This window comes from Ranitomeya variabilis, chromosome 7, assembly GCF_051348905.1.
Source record: "Ranitomeya variabilis isolate aRanVar5 chromosome 7, aRanVar5.hap1, whole genome shotgun sequence".
In the NCBI taxonomy this organism is placed as follows: Eukaryota; Metazoa; Chordata; class Amphibia; order Anura; family Dendrobatidae; genus Ranitomeya; species Ranitomeya variabilis.
Window position 1 is genome coordinate 183,554,891 of NC_135238.1, and position 16,041 is coordinate 183,570,931.

Consider the following 16,041-nt stretch of genomic DNA (forward strand, 5'->3'; position numbering starts at 1 on the left):
GATAGGCTCTCACGGCCTCCCACCGATGATAGGCTCTCACGGCCTCCCACCGATGATAGGCTCTCACGGCCTCCCACCGATGATAGGCTCTCACGGCCTCCCACCGGCGCTTTCTGTAGGGGAAGGGGGAGGGGGAGCAGAGCTCAGCATATGGGGTCAACTGTGAGGGGCATGGCGGGGGTACAGGCAGTCCCTGTGGGGTCAGGGGAGGGTTAGGAGGGCTGTGTTGTTACTCCTATGAACACTAATTATAAAATACAATATTTCCCTTATTAATTATTATTTTTTATTTCCCCGTCTCTCAGTAGGTAACAGAGCGTCACCCACAGGAAGCTCTTGGGACAGTCGACCGCTTGCTATGTGTCTGCTGGGAATATACGCTCATGGAAGAAGGGGTTAATGTACCAGTAGAATTTATAGGGCTTAGAATAAAAATTATTTAAAAATTCAATAATTTCCTTTTTTTTTTCAAATAGGTAACAAGGCATCGTGGACACTGGCTCAAGAACTGGCGGGACAAGGACACCAAGTTTCCCTAACGGGTGACATCGCTATGGAGGAACACTGCTCTCCGGCCTCCATCATCATGTGGAGCAGCTAAGCCTCTTCATCCTCGGTTTGGGTAAGTGACAATCCATGTATGTATGGTCTAAGGAGCGGTCATGGCACATGTACATACATGTATGTGTATACATGTATATACAGTCAGCTGTCATGGCACTCGGGAAGTCACACCAGGGGGCTGTGTGGCTCTGTAGGCCTCTACATCACCACACAGCCCCTCTACACCAATCCACAGCCCCTCAGAGCCAGCATTCTCTGCCACCCAGAGTCAGCGTTCTCTGCCACCCAGAGTCAGCGTTCTCTGCCACCCAGGGTCTGCGTACTCTGGCACCCAGGGTCTGCGTACTCTGGCACCCAGGGTCTGCGTACTCTGGCACCCAGGGTCTGCGTACTCTGGCACCCAGGGTCTGCGTTCTCTGCCACCCTGGGTCTGCGTTCTCTGCCACCCTGGGTCTGCGTTCTCTGCCACCCTGGGTCTGCGTTCTCTGCCACCCTGGGTCTGCGTTCTCTGGCACCCAGGGACTGCGTTCTCTGGCACCCAGGGTCTGCGTTCTCTGGCACCCAGGGTCTACGTTCTCTGGCACCCAGGGTCTGCGTTCTCTGCCACCCAGGGTCTGCGTTCTCTGCCACCCAGGGTCTGCGTTCTCTGCCACCCAGGGTCTGCGTTCTCTGGCACCCAGGGTCTGCGTACTCTGGCACCCAGGGTCTGCGTTCTCTGCCACCCTGGGTCTGCGTTCTCTGGCACCCAGGGTCTGCGTTCTGTGGCACCCAGGGTCTGCGTTCTGTGGCACCCAGGGTCTGCATTCTGTGGCACCCAGGGTCTGCATTCTGTGGCACCCAGGGTCTGCATTCTGTGGCACCCAGGGTCTGCATTCTGTGGCACCCAGGGTCTGCATTCTGTGGCACCCAGGGTCTGCATTCTGTGGCACCCAGGGTCTGCATTCTGTGGCACCCAGGGTCTGCATTCTGTGGCACCCAGGGTCTGCATTCTGTGGCACCCAGGGTCTGCATTCTGTGGCACCCAGGGTCTGCATTCTGTGGCACCCAGGGTCTGCATTCTGTGGCACCCAGGGTCTGCATTCTGTGGCACCCAGGGTCTGCATTCTGTGGCACCCAGGGTCTGCATTCTGTGGCACCCAGGGTCTGCATTCTGTGGCACCCAGGGTCTGCATTCTGTGGCACCCAGGGTCTGCATTCTGTGGCACCCAGGGTCTGCATTCTGTGGCACCCAGGGTCTGCATTCTGTGGCACCCAGGGTCTGCATTCTGTGGCACCCAGGGTCTGCATTCTGTGGCACCCAGGGTCTGCATTCTGTGGCACCCAGGGTCTGCATTCTGTGGCACCCAGGGTCTGCATTCTGTGGCACCCAGGGTCTGCATTCTGTGGCACCCAGGGTCTGCATTCTGTGGCACCCAGGGTCTGCATTCTGTGGCACCCAGGGTCTGCATTCTGTGGCACCCAGGGTCTGCATTCTGTGGCACCCAGGGTCTGCATTCTGTGGCACCCAGGGTCTGCATTCTGTGGCACCCAGGGTCTGCATTCTGTGGCACCCAGGGTCTGCATTCTGTGGCACCCAGGGTCTGCATTCTGTGGCACCCAGGGTCTGCATTCTGTGGCACCCAGGGTCTGCATTCTGTGGCACCCAGGGTCTGCATTCTGTGGCACCCAGGGTCTGCATTCTGTGGCACCCAGGGTCTGCATTCTCTGGCACCCAGGGTCTGCATTCTCTGGCACCCAGGGTCTGCATTCTCTGGCACCCAGGGTCTGCATTCTCTGGCACCCAGGGTCTGCATTCTCTGGCACCCAGGGTCTGCATTCTCTGGCACCCAGGGTCTGCATTCTCTGGCACCCAGGGTCTGCATTCTCTGGCACCCAGGGTCTGCATTCTCTGGCACCCAGGGTCTGCATTCTCTGGCACCCAGGGTCTGCATTCTCTGGCACCCAGGGTCTGCATTCTCTGGCACCCAGGGTCTGCATTCTCTGGCACCCAGGGTCTGCATTCTCTGGCACCCAGGGTCTGCATTCTCTGGCACCCAGGGTCTGCATTCTCTGGCACCCAGGGTCTGCATTCTCTGGCACCCAGGGTCTGCATCCCCTGCCACTCTGGGCCAGCATCCCCAGCCACTCTGGGCCAGCTTCCCGTCAGTGCCACACAGCCTCTACAGCACCATACCAGGCCCACATACTCACTCTGCCCCCTTTATTGGCTCCTGCAGCACGCCACAAGCTCTGCCACCCCAGGCCCTCAGTGACCCTCCTCCAGCCCTTGAGACCCTCCTCCAGCCCCTGACACCCTCCTCCATCCCCAGGCAGCCTCCTCCATCCCCAGGCAGCCTCCTCCATCCCCAGGCAGCCTCCTCCATCCCCAGGCAGCCTCCTCCATCCCCAGACAGCCTCCTCCATCCCCTGGCACCCTCCTCCATCCCCAGACAGCCTCCTCCATCCCCAGACAGCCTCCTCCATCCCCAGACAGCCTCCTCCATCCCCAGACAGCCTCCTCCATCCCCAGACAGCCTCCTCCATCCCCAGACAGCCTCCTCCTGCCCCTGACAGCCTCCTCCATCCCCAGACAGCCTCCTCCATCCCCAGACAGCCTCCTCCATCCCCAGACAGCCTCCTCCATCCCCAGACAGCCTCCTCCATCCCCAGACAGCCTCCTCCATCCCCAGACAGCCTCCTCCATCCCCAGACAGCCTCCTCCATCCCCAGACAGCCTCCTCCATCCCCAGACAGCCTCCTCCATCCCCAGACAGCCTCCTCTTGCCCCTGACAGCCTCCTCCATCCCCTGACACCCTCTCCAGCCTCTGAGACACTACTTATGACAAATGCAAGGTAAACCCAAATTTCGTCCCGCAAGAGGGACCGGAGTACCACAGGTGGGACGGGAATCGGGTTTACCTTGCATTTGCCATATGTAGCGTCTGACAGCCTCCTCCAGCCGCTGACAGCCTCCTCCATCCCCAGACAGCCTCCTCCATCCCCAGACAGCCTCCTCCATCCCCAGACAGCCTCCTCCATCCCCAGACAGCCTCCTCCATCCCCAGACAGCCTCCTCCATCCCCAGACAGCCTCCTCCATCCCCAGACAGCCTCCTCCATCCCCAGACAGCCTCCTCCATCCCCAGACAGCCTCCTCCATCCCCAGACAGCCTCCTCCATCCCCAGACAGCCTCCTCCATCCCCACACAGCCTCCTCCATCCCCAGACAGCCTCCTCCATCCCCAGACAGCCTCCTCCATCCCCAGACAGCCTCCTCCATCCCCAGACAGCCTCCTCCATCCCCAGACAGCCTCCTCCATCCCCTGACAGCCTCCTCTTGCCCCAGACAGCCTCCTCCATCCCCAGACAGCCTCCTCCATCCCCAGACAGCCTCCTCCATCCCCAGACAGCCTCCTCCATCCCCAGACAGCCTCCTCCATCCCCTGACAGCCTCCTCCATCCCCAGACAGCCTCCTCCATCCCCAGACAGCCTCCTCCATCCCCAGACAGCCTGCGCCTGCCCCTGACAGCCTCCTCCATCCCCAGACAGCCTCCTCCTGCCCCAGACAGCCTCATCTTGCCCCAGACAGCCTCATCTTGCCCCTGACAGCCTCCTCCTGCCCCAGACAGCCTCCTCCATCCCCAGACAGCCTCCTCCATCCCCAGACAGCCTCCTCCATCCCCAGACAGCCTCCTCCTGCCCCTGACAGCCTCATCCATCCCCAGACAGCCTCCTCCATCCCCAGACAGCCTCCTCCTTCCCCTGACAGCCTCCTCCTTCCCCTGACAGCCTCCTCCTGCCCCTGACAGCCTCCTCCTGCCCCTGACAGCCTCCTCCTGCCCCCGACAGCCTCCTCCTGCCCCCGACAGCCTCCTCCTGGCCCCGACAGCCTCCTCCTGGCCCCGACAGCCTCCTCCTGCCCCTGACAGCCTCCTCCTGCCCCTGACAGCCTCCTCCTGCCCCTGACAGCCTCCTCCTGCCCCTGACACCCTCTCCAGCCTCTGAGACACTACTTATGACAAATGCAAGGTAAACCCGAATTTCATCTCGCAAGAGGGACCAGAGTCCCACAGGTGGGACGGGAATCGGGTTTACCTTGCATTTGCCATATGTAGCGTCTGACAGCCTCCTCCAGCCGCTGACAGCCTCCTCCATCCCCAGACAGCCTCCTCCATCCCCAGACAGCCTCCTCCATCCCCAGAGAGCCTCCTCCTGCCCCAGACAGCCTCCTCTTGCCCCTGACAGCCTCCTCCTGCCCCTGACAGCCTCCTCCTTCCCTTACAGCCTCCTCCATGCCCTGACAGCCTCCTCCTGCCCATGACAGCCTCCTCCTGCCCATGACAGCCTCCTCCTGCCCATGACAGCCTCCTCCTGCCCCTGACAGCCTCCTCCATCCCCAGACAGCCTCCTCCATCCCCAGACAGCCTCCTCCATCCCCAGACAGCCTCCTACTGCCCCTGACAGCCTCCTCCATCCCCAGACAGCCTCCTCCATCCCCAGACAGCCTTCTCTTGCCCCTGACAGTCTCCTCCTTCCCCTGACAGCCTCCTCCTTCCCTTGACAGCCTCCTCCAGGCCCTGACAGCCTCCTCCATCCCCAGAAAGCCTCCTCCATCCCCAGACAGCCTCCTCCATCCCCAGACAGCCTCCTCCTGCCCCTGACAGCCTCCTCCATCCCCAGACAGCCTCCTCCATCCCCAGACAGCCTCCTCCATCCCCAGACAGCCTCCTCCATCCCCAGACAGCCTCCTCCATCCCCAGACAGCCTCCTCCATCCCCAGACAGCCTCCTCCATCCCCAGACAGCCTCCTCCATCCCCAGACAGCCTCCTCCATCCCCTGACAGCCTCCTCCTGCCCCTGACAGCCTCCTCCTGCCCCTGACAGCCTCCTCCTGCCCCTGACAGCCTCCTCCTGCCCCTGACAGCCTCCTCCTGCCCCTGACAGCCTCCTCCTGCCCCTGACAGCCTCCTCCTGCCCCTGACAGCCTCCTCCTGCCCCTGACAGCCTCCTCCTGCCCCTGACAGTCTCCTCCTGCCCCTGACAGCCTCCTCCTGCCCCTGACAGCCTCCTCCTGCCCCTGACAGCCTCCTCCTGCCCCTGACAGCCTCCTCCTGCCCCTGACACCCTCTCCAGCCTCTGAGGCACTACTTATGACAAATGCAAGGTAAACCCGAATTTCATCCCGCAAGAGGGACCAGAGTCCCACAGGTGGGACGGGAATCGGGTTTACCTTGCATTTGCCATATGTAGCGTCTGACAGCCTCCTCCAGCCGCTGACACCCTCCTCCATCCCCAGACAGCCTCCTCCATCCCCAGACAGCCTCCTCCATCCCCAGACAGCCTCCTCCATCCCCAGACAGCCTCCTCCATCCCCAGACAGCCTCCTCCATCCCCAGACAGCCTCCTCCATCCCCAGACAGCCTCCTCCATCCCCAGACAGCCTCCTCCATCCCCAGACAGCCTCCTCCATCCCCAGACAGCCTCCTCCATCCCCAGACAGCCTCCTCCATCCCCAGACAGCCTCCTCCATCCCCTGACAGCCTCCTCCATCCCCAGACAGCCTCCTCCATCCCCAGACAGCCTCCTCCATCCCCAGACAGCCTCCTCCATCCCCAGACAGCCTCCTCCATCCCCAGACAGCCTCCTCCATCCCCTGACAGCCTCCTCCTGCCCATGACAGCCTCCTCCTGCCCATGACAGCCTCCTCCTGCCCCTGACAGCCTCCTCCATCCCCAGATAGCCTCCTCCATCCCCAGACAGCCTCCTCCATCCCCAGACAGCCTCCTCCATCCCCAGACAGCCTCCTCCATCCCCAGACAGCCTCCTCCATCCCCAGACAGCCTCCTCCATCCCCAGACAGCCTTCTCTTGCCCCTGACAGCCTCCTCCTTCCCTTGACAGCCTCCTCCATGCCCTGACAGCCTCCTCCATCCCCAGAAAGCCTCCTCCATCCCCAGACAGCCTCCTCCATCCCCAGACAGCCTCCTCCATCCCCAGACAGCCTCCTCCTGCCCCTGACAGCCTCCTCCATCCCCAGACAGCCTCCTCCTGCCCCTGACAGCCTCCTCCTTCCCCTGACAGCCTCCTCCATCCCCAGACAGCCTCCTCCATCCCCAGACAGCCTCCTCCATCCCCAGACAGCCTCCTCCATCCCCAGACAGCCTCCTCCATCCCCAGACAGCCTCCTCCATCCCCAGACAGCCTCCTCCTGCCCCTGACAGCCTCCTCCTGCCCCTGACAGCCTCCTCCTGCCCCTGACAGCCTCCTCCTGCCCCAGACAGCCTCCTCCATCCCCAGACAGCCTCCTCCATCCCCAGACAGCCTCCTCCATCACCAGACAGCCTCCTCCTGCCCCTGACAGCCTCCTCCATCCCCAGACAGCCTGCGCCTGCCCCTGACAGCCTGCTCCTGCCCCTGAGAGCCTCCTTCTGCCCCAGACAGCCTCCTCCATCCCCAGACAGCCTCCTCCATCCCCAGACAGCCTCCTCCATCCCCAGACAGCCTCCTCCATCCCCAGACAGCCTCCTCCATCCCCTGACAGCCTCCTCCTGCCCCTGACAGCCTCCTCCTGCCCCTGACAGCCTCCTCCTGCCCCTGACAGCCTCCTCCTGCCCCTGACAGCCTCCTCCTGCCCCTGACAGCCTCCTCCTGCCCCTGACAGCCTCCTCCTGCCCCTGACAGCCTCCTCCTGCCCCTGACAGCCTCCTCCTGCCCCTGACAGTCTCCTCCTGCCCCTGACAGCCTCCTCCTGCCCCTGACAGCCTCCTCCTGCCCCTGACAGCCTCCTCCTGCCCCTGACAGCCTCCTCCTGCCCCTGACACCCTCTCCAGCCTCTGAGGCACTACTTATGACAAATGCAAGGTAAACCCGAATTTCATCCCGCAAGAGGGACCAGAGTCCCACAGGTGGGACGGGAATCGGGTTTACCTTGCATTTGCCATATGTAGCGTCTGACAGCCTCCTCCAGCCGCTGACACCCTCCTCCATCCCCAGACAGCCTCCTCCATCCCCAGACAGCCTCCTCCATCCCCAGACAGCCTCCTCCATCCCCAGACAGCCTCCTCCATCCCCAGACAGCCTCCTCCATCCCCAGACAGCCTCCTCCATCCCCAGACAGCCTCCTCCATCCCCAGACAGCCTCCTCCATCCCCAGACAGCCTCCTCCATCCCCAGACAGCCTCCTCCATCCCCAGACAGCCTCCTCCATCCCCAGACAGCCTCCTCCATCCCCTGACAGCCTCCTCCATCCCCAGACAGCCTCCTCCATCCCCAGACAGCCTCCTCCATCCCCAGACAGCCTCCTCCATCCCCAGACAGCCTCCTCCATCCCCAGACAGCCTCCTCCATCCCCTGACAGCCTCCTCCTGCCCATGACAGCCTCCTCCTGCCCATGACAGCCTCCTCCTGCCCCTGACAGCCTCCTCCATCCCCAGATAGCCTCCTCCATCCCCAGACAGCCTCCTCCATCCCCAGACAGCCTCCTCCATCCCCAGACAGCCTCCTCCATCCCCAGACAGCCTCCTCCATCCCCAGACAGCCTCCTCCATCCCCAGACAGCCTCCTCCATCCCCAGACAGCCTTCTCTTGCCCCTGACAGCCTCCTCCTTCCCTTGACAGCCTCCTCCATGCCCTGACAGCCTCCTCCATCCCCAGAAAGCCTCCTCCATCCCCAGACAGCCTCCTCCATCCCCAGACAGCCTCCTCCATCCCCAGACAGCCTCCTCCTGCCCCTGACAGCCTCCTCCATCCCCAGACAGCCTCCTCCTGCCCCTGACAGCCTCCTCCTTCCCCTGACAGCCTCCTCCATCCCCAGACAGCCTCCTCCATCCCCAGACAGCCTCCTCCATCCCCAGACAGCCTCCTCCATCCCCAGACAGCCTCCTCCATCCCCAGACAGCCTCCTCCATCCCCAGACAGCCTCCTCCTGCCCCTGACAGCCTCCTCCTGCCCCTGACAGCCTCCTCCTGCCCCTGACAGCCTCCTCCTGCCCCAGACAGCCTCCTCCATCCCCAGACAGCCTCCTCCATCCCCAGACAGCCTCCTCCATCACCAGACAGCCTCCTCCTGCCCCTGACAGCCTCCTCCATCCCCAGACAGCCTGCGCCTGCCCCTGACAGCCTGCTCCTGCCCCTGAGAGCCTCCTTCTGCCCCAGACAGCCTCCTCCTGCCCCAGACAGCCTCCTCCTGCCCCTGACAGCCTCCTCCTGCCCCTGACAGCCTCCTCCATGCCCTGACAGCCTCCTCCTGCCCATGACAGCCTCCTCCTGCCCATGACAGCCTCCTCCATCCCCAGACAGCCTCCTCCATCCCCAGACAGCCTCCTCCATCCCCAGACAGCCTCCTCCATCCCCAGACAGCCTCCTCCTGCCCCTGACAGCCTCCTCCATCCCCAGACAGCCTCCTCTTGCCCCTGACAGCCTCCTCTTGCCCCTGACAGCCTCCTCCATGCCCTGACAGCCTCCTCCATGCCCTGACAGCCTCCTCCATGCCCTGACAGCCTCCTCCATCCCCAGACAGCCTCCTCCATCCCCAGACAGCCTCCTCCATCCCCAGACAGCCTCCTCCATCCCCAGACAGCCTCCTCCATCCCCAGACAGCCTCCTCCATCCCCAGACAGCCTCCTCCATCCCCAGACAGCCTCCTCCATCCCCAGACAGCCTCCTCCATCCCCAGACAGCCTCCTCCATCCCCAGACAGCCTCCTCCATCCCCAGACAGCCTCCTCCATCCCCAGACAGCCTCCTCCATCCCCAGACAGCCTCCTCCTGCCCCAGACAGCCTCCTCCTGCCCCAGACAGCCTCCTCCTGCCCATGACAGCCTCCTCCTGCCCATGACAGCCTCCTCCTGCCCATGACAGCCTCCTCCTGCCCATGACAGCCTCCTCCTGCCCATGACAGCCTCCTCCTGCCCATGACAGCCTCCTCCTGCCCCTGACAGCCTCCTCCTGCCCCAGACAGCCTCCTCCTGCCCCAGACAGCCTCCTCCTGCCCCAGACAGCCTCCTCCTGCCCCAGACAGCCTCCTCCTGCCCCAGACAGCCTCCTCCTGCCCCTGACAGCCTCCTCCTGCCCCTGACAGCCTCCTCCTGCCCCTGACACCCTCTCCAGCCTCTGAGACACTACTTATGACAAATGCAAGGTAAACCCAAATTTCGTCCCGCAAGAGGGACCGGAGTCCCACAGGTGGGACGGGAATCGGGTTTACCTTGCATTTGCCATATGTAGCGTCTGACAGCCTCCTCCAGCCGCTGACAGCCTCCTCCATCCCCAGACAGCCTCCTCCATCCCCAGACAGCCTCCTCCATCCCCAGACAGCCTCCTCCATCCCCAGACAGCCTCCTCCATCCCCAGACGGCCTCCTCCATCCCCAGACAGCCTCCTCCATCCCCAGAGAGCCTCCTCCTGCCCCAGACAGCCTCCTCTTGCCCCTGACAGCCTCCTCTTGCCCCTGACAGCCTCCTCCTTCCCCTGACAGCCTCCTCCATGCCCTGACAGCCTCCTCCTGCCCATGACAGCCTCCTCCTGCCCATGACAGCCTCCTCCATCCCCAGATAGCCTCCTCCATCCCCAGACAGCCTCCTCCATCCCCAGACAGCCTCCTCCATCCCCAGACAGCCTCCTCCATCCCCAGACAGCCTTCTCTTGCCCCTGACAGCCTCCTCCTTCCCTTGACAGCCTCCTCCATCCCCAGACAGCCTCCTCCATCCCCAGACAGCCTCCTCCATCCCCAGACAGCCTCCTCCTGCCCCTGACAGCCTCCTCCATCCCCAGACAGCCTCCTCCTGCCCCTGACAGCCTCCTCCTTCCCCTGACAGCCTCCTCCTGCCCATGACAGCCTCCTCCTGCCCATGACAGCCTCCTCCTGCCCATGACAGCCTCCTCCTGCCCATGACAGCCTCCTCCTGCCCATGACAGCCTCCTCCTGCCCCTGACAGCCTCCTCCTGCCCCAGACAGCCTCCTCCTGCCCCAGACAGCCTCCTCCTGCCCCAGACAGCCTCCTCCTGCCCCAGACAGCCTCCTCCTGCCCCAGACAGCCTCCTCCTGCCCCTGACAGCCTCCTCCTGCCCCTGACAGCCTCCTCCTGCCCCTGACACCCTCTCCAGCCTCTGAGACACTACTTATGACAAATGCAAGGTAAACCCAAATTTCGTCCCGCAAGAGGGACCGGAGTCCCACAGGTGGGACGGGAATCGGGTTTACCTTGCATTTGCCATATGTAGCGTCTGACAGCCTCCTCCAGCCGCTGACAGCCTCCTCCATCCCCAGACAGCCTCCTCCATCCCCAGACAGCCTCCTCCATCCCCAGACAGCCTCCTCCATCCCCAGACAGCCTCCTCCATCCCCAGACGGCCTCCTCCATCCCCAGACAGCCTCCTCCATCCCCAGAGAGCCTCCTCCTGCCCCAGACAGCCTCCTCTTGCCCCTGACAGCCTCCTCTTGCCCCTGACAGCCTCCTCCTTCCCCTGACAGCCTCCTCCATGCCCTGACAGCCTCCTCCTGCCCATGACAGCCTCCTCCTGCCCATGACAGCCTCCTCCATCCCCAGATAGCCTCCTCCATCCCCAGACAGCCTCCTCCATCCCCAGACAGCCTCCTCCATCCCCAGACAGCCTCCTCCATCCCCAGACAGCCTTCTCTTGCCCCTGACAGCCTCCTCCTTCCCTTGACAGCCTCCTCCATCCCCAGACAGCCTCCTCCATCCCCAGACAGCCTCCTCCATCCCCAGACAGCCTCCTCCTGCCCCTGACAGCCTCCTCCATCCCCAGACAGCCTCCTCCTGCCCCTGACAGCCTCCTCCTTCCCCTGACAGCCTCCTCCATCCCCAGACAGCCTCCTCCATCCCCAGACAGCCTCCTCCATCCCCAGACAGCCTCCTCCATCCCCAGACAGCCTCCTCCATCCCCAGACAGCCTCCTCCATCCCCAGACAGCCTCCTCCATCCCCAGACAGCCTCCTCCATCCCCAGACAGCCTCCTCCATCCCCAGACAGCCTTCTCTTGCCCCTGACAGCCTCCTCCTTCCCCTGACAGCCTTCTCCTTCCCTTGACAGCCTCCTCCATGCCCTGACAGCCTCCTCCATCCCCAGAAAGCCTCCTCCATCCCCAGACAGCCTCCTCCATCCCCAGACAGCCTCCTCCATCCCCAGACAGCCTCCTCCATCCCCAGACAGCCTCCTCCTGCCCCTGACAGCCTCCTCCATCCCCAGACAGCCTGCGCCTGCCCCTGACAGCCTGCTCCTGCCCCTGAGAGCCTCCTCCTGCCCCAGACAGCCTCCTCCTGCCCCAGGCAGCCTCCTCCTGCCCCAGACAGCCTCCTCCTGCCCCAGACAGCCTCCTCCATCCCCAGACAGCCTCCTCCTGCCCCTGACAGCCTCCTCCATCCCCAGACAGCCTGCGCCTGCCCCTGACAGCCTCCTCCATCCCCAGACAGCCTGCGCCTGCCCCTGACAGCCTGCTCCTGCCCCTGAGAGCCTCCTCCTGCCCCAGACAGCCTCCTCCTGCCCCTGACAGCCTCCTCCTGCCCCTGACAGCCTCCTCCTGCCCCTGACAGCCTCCTCCTGCCCCTGACAGCCTCCTCCTGCCCCTGACACCCTCTCCAGCCTCTGAGACACTACTTATGACAAATGCAAGGTAAACCCAAATTTCGTCCCGCAAGAGGGACCGGAGTCCCACAGGTGGGACGGGAATCGGGTTTACCTTGCATTTGCCATATGTAGCGTCTGACAGCCTCCTCCAGCCGCTGACAGCCTCCTCCATCCCCAGACAGCCTCCTCCATCCCTAGACAGCCTCCTCCATCCCCAGACAGCCTCCTCCTGCCCCAGACAGCCTCCTCTTGCCCCTGACAGCCTCCTCCTGCCCCTGACAGCCTCCTCCTGCCCCTGACAGCCTCCTCCATGCCCTGACAGCCTCCTCCTGCCCATGACAGCCTCCTCCTGCCCATGACAGCCTCCTCCTGCCCCTGACAGCCTCCTCCATCCCCAGACAGCCTCCTCCATCCCCAGACAGCCTCCTCCATCCCCAGACAGCCTCCTCCATCCCCAGACAGCCTCCTCCATCCCCAGACAGCCTCCTCCATCCCCAGACAGCCTCCTCCATCCCCAGACAGCCTCCTCCTGCCCCTGACAGCCTCCTCCATCCCCAGACAGCCTCCTCCATCCCCAGACAGCCTTCTCTTGCCCCTGACAGCCTCCTCCTTCCCCTGACAGCCTCCTCCTTCCCGTGACAGCCTCCTCCTTCCCGTGACAGCCTCCTCCATGCCCTGACAGCCTCCTCCATCCCCAGAAAGCCTCCTCCATCCCCAGACAGCCTCCTCCATCCCCAGACAGCCTCCTCCATCCCCAGACAGCCTCCTCCTGCCCCTGACAGCCTCCTCCATCCCCAGACAGCCTCCTCCATCCCCAGACAGCCTCCTCCATCCCCAGACAGCCTCCTCCTGCCCCTGACAGCCTCCTCCATCCCCAGACAGCCTCCTCCATCCCCAGACAGCCTCCTCCATCCCCAGACAGCCTCCTCCATCCCCAGACAGCCTCCTCCTGCCCCTGACAGCCTCCTCCATCCCCAGACAGCCTCCTCCATCCCCAGACAGCCTCCTCCTTCCCCAGACAGCCTCCTCCTTCCCCTGACAGCCTCCTCCTGCCCCTGACAGCCTCCTCCTGCCCCTGACAGCCTCCTCCTGCCCCTGACAGCCTCCTCCTGGCCCTGACAGCCTCCTCCTGGCCCTGACAGCCTCCTCCTGGCCCTGACAGCCTCCTCCTGGCCCTGACAGCCTCCTCCTGCCCCTGACAGCCTCCTCCTGCCCCTGACAGCCTCCTCCTGCCCCTGACAGCCTCCTCCTGCCCCTGACAGCCTCCTCCTGCCCCTGACAGCCTCCTCCTGCCCCTGACAGCCTCCTCCTGCCCCTGACAGCCTCCTCCTGCCCCTGACACCCTCTCCAGCCTCTGAGACACTACTTATGACAAATGCAAGGTAAACCCGAATTTCATCCCGCAAGAGGGACCAGAGTCCCACAGGTGGGACGGGAATCGGGTTTACCTTGCATTTGCCATATGTAGCGTCTGACAGCCTCCTCCAGCCGCTGACAGCCTCCTCCATCCCCAGACAGCCTCCTCCATCCCCAGACAGCCTCCTCCATCCCCAGACAGCCTCCTCCATCCCCAGAGAGCCTCCTCCTGCCCCAGACAGCCTCCTCCTGCCCCAGACAGCCTCCTCTTGCCCCTGACAGCCTCCTCCTGCCCCTGACAGCCTCCTCCTTCCCTTACAGCCTCCTCCATGCCCTGACAGCCTCCTCCTGCCCATGACAGCCTCCTCCTGCCCATGACAGCCTCCTCCTGCCCCTGACAGCCTCCTCCATCCCCAGACAGCCTCCTCCATCCCCAGACAGCCTCCTCCATCCCCAGACAGCCTCCTCCTGCCCCTGACAGCCTCCTCCATCCCCAGACAGCCTCCTCCATCCCCAGACAGCCTTCTCTTGCCCCTGACAGTCTCCTCCTTCCCCTGACAGCCTCCTCCTGCCCCTGACAGCCTCCTCCATCCCCAGACAGCCTCCTCCATCCCCAGACAGCCTCCTCCTGCCCCTGACAGCCTCCTCCATCCCCAGACAGCCTCCTCCTTCCCCTGACAGCCTCCTCCTTCCCCTGACAGCCTCCTCCATCCCCAGACAGCCTCCTCCATCCCCAGACAGCCTCCTCCTGCCCCTGACAGCCTCCTCCATCCCCAGACAGCCTCCTCCTGCCCCTGACAGCCTCCTCCATCCCCAGACAGCCTCCTCCATCCCCAGACAGCCTCCTCCATCCCCAGACAGCCTCCTCCATCCCCAGACAGCCTCCTCCATCCCCAGACAGCCTCCTCCATCCCCAGACAGCCTCCTCCATCCCCAGACAGCCTCCTCCATCCCCTGACAGCCTCCTCCATCCCCTGACAGCCTCCTCTTGCCCCTGACAGCCTCCTCCTGCCCCTGACAGCCTCCTCCTGCCCCTGACAGCCTCCTCCTGCCCCTGACAGCCTCCTCCTGCCCCTGACAGCCTCCTCCTGCCCCTGACAGCCTCCTCCTGCCCCTGACACCCTCTCCAGCCTCTGAGACACTACTTATGACAAATGCAAGGTAAACCCGAATTTCATCCCGCAAGAGGGACCAGAGTCCCACAGGTGGGACGGGAATCGGGTTTACCTTGCATTTGCCATATGTAGCGTCTGACAGCCTCCTCCAGCCGCTGACAGCCTCCTCCATCCGCTGACAGCCTCCTCCATCCCCAGACAGCCTCCTCCATCCCCAGACAGCCTCCTCCATCCCCAGACAGCCTCCTCCATCCCCAGACAGCCTCCTCTTGCCCCTGAGAGCCTCCTCCATCCCCAGACAGCCTCCTCCATCCCCAGACAGCCTCCTCCATCCCCAGACAGCCTCCTCCATCCCCAGACAGCCTCCTCCATCCCCAGACAGCCTCCTCTTGCCCCTGACAGCCTCCTCTTGCCCCTGACAGCCTCCTCCTTCCCCTGACAGCCTCCTCCTTCCCCTGACAGCCTCCTCCTTCCCCTGACAGCCTCCTCCATGCCCTGACAGCCTCCTCCTGCCCATGACAGCCTCCTCCTGCCCCTGACAGCCTCCTCCTGCCCCTGACAGCCTCCTCCATCCCCAGACAGCCTCCTCCATCCCCAGACAGCCTCCTCCATCCCCAGACAGCCTCCTCCATCCCCAGACAGCCTCCTCCATCCCCAGACAGCCTCCTCCATCCCCAGACAGCCTCCTCCATCCCCAGACAGCCTCCTCCATCCCCAGACAGCCTCCTCCATCCCCAGACAGCCTCCTCCTGCCCCTGACAGCCTCCTCCATCCCCAGACAGCCTCCTCCATCCCCAGACAGCCTCCTCTTGCCCCTGACAGCCTCCTCCTTCCCCAGACAGCCTCCTCCTTCCCCTGACAGCCTCCTCCATCCCCAGAGAGCCTCCTCCATCCCCAGAGAGCCTCCTCCATCCCCAGACAGCCTCCTCTTGCCCCTGACAGCCTCCTCTTGCCCCTGACAGCCTCCTCCTTCCCCTGAAAGCCTCCTCCATCCCCAGACAGCCTCCTCCATCCCCAGAGAGCCTCCTCCTGCCCCAGACAGCCTCCTCTTGCCCCTGACAGCCTCCTCTTGCCCCTGACAGCCTCCTCCTTCCCCTGACAGCCTCCTCCATGCCCTGACAGCCTCCTCCTGCCCATGACAGCCTCCTCCTGCCCATGACAGCCTCCTCCTGCCCCTGACAGCCTCCTCCATCCCCAGATAGCCTCCTCCATCCCCAGACAGCCTCCTCCATCCCCAGATAGCCTCCTCCATCCCCAGACAGCCTCCTCCATCCCCAGACAGCCTCCTCCATCCCCAGACAGCCTCCTCCATCCCCTGACAGCCTCCTCCTGCCCCTGACAGCCTCCTCCTGCCCCTGACAGCCTCCTCCTGCCCCTGACAGCCTCCTCCATCCCCAGACAGCCTCCTCCATCCCCAGACAGCCTCCTCCATCCCCAGACAGCC

General features: G+C 63.8%; 1 protein-coding gene across 4 annotated transcripts in view; it reads left to right on the top strand.

Annotated features, from left to right (window-relative positions):
* LOC143784323 (uncharacterized) overlaps positions 1-16,041 on the top strand; it is a 68,608-nt gene that overhangs the window by 15,611 nt on the left and 36,956 nt on the right. For 2 of the 4 annotated variants that reach the window (XM_077272468.1, XM_077272467.1), the window contains exon 2: positions 477-622. The gene's annotated coding sequence lies outside the window, so the exon portion shown is untranslated. Of the gene's footprint in view, positions 1-197; positions 623-16,041 lie in introns of those variants that run through there. The other 2 variants (XM_077272466.1, XM_077272469.1) reach the window with 1 other exon arrangement.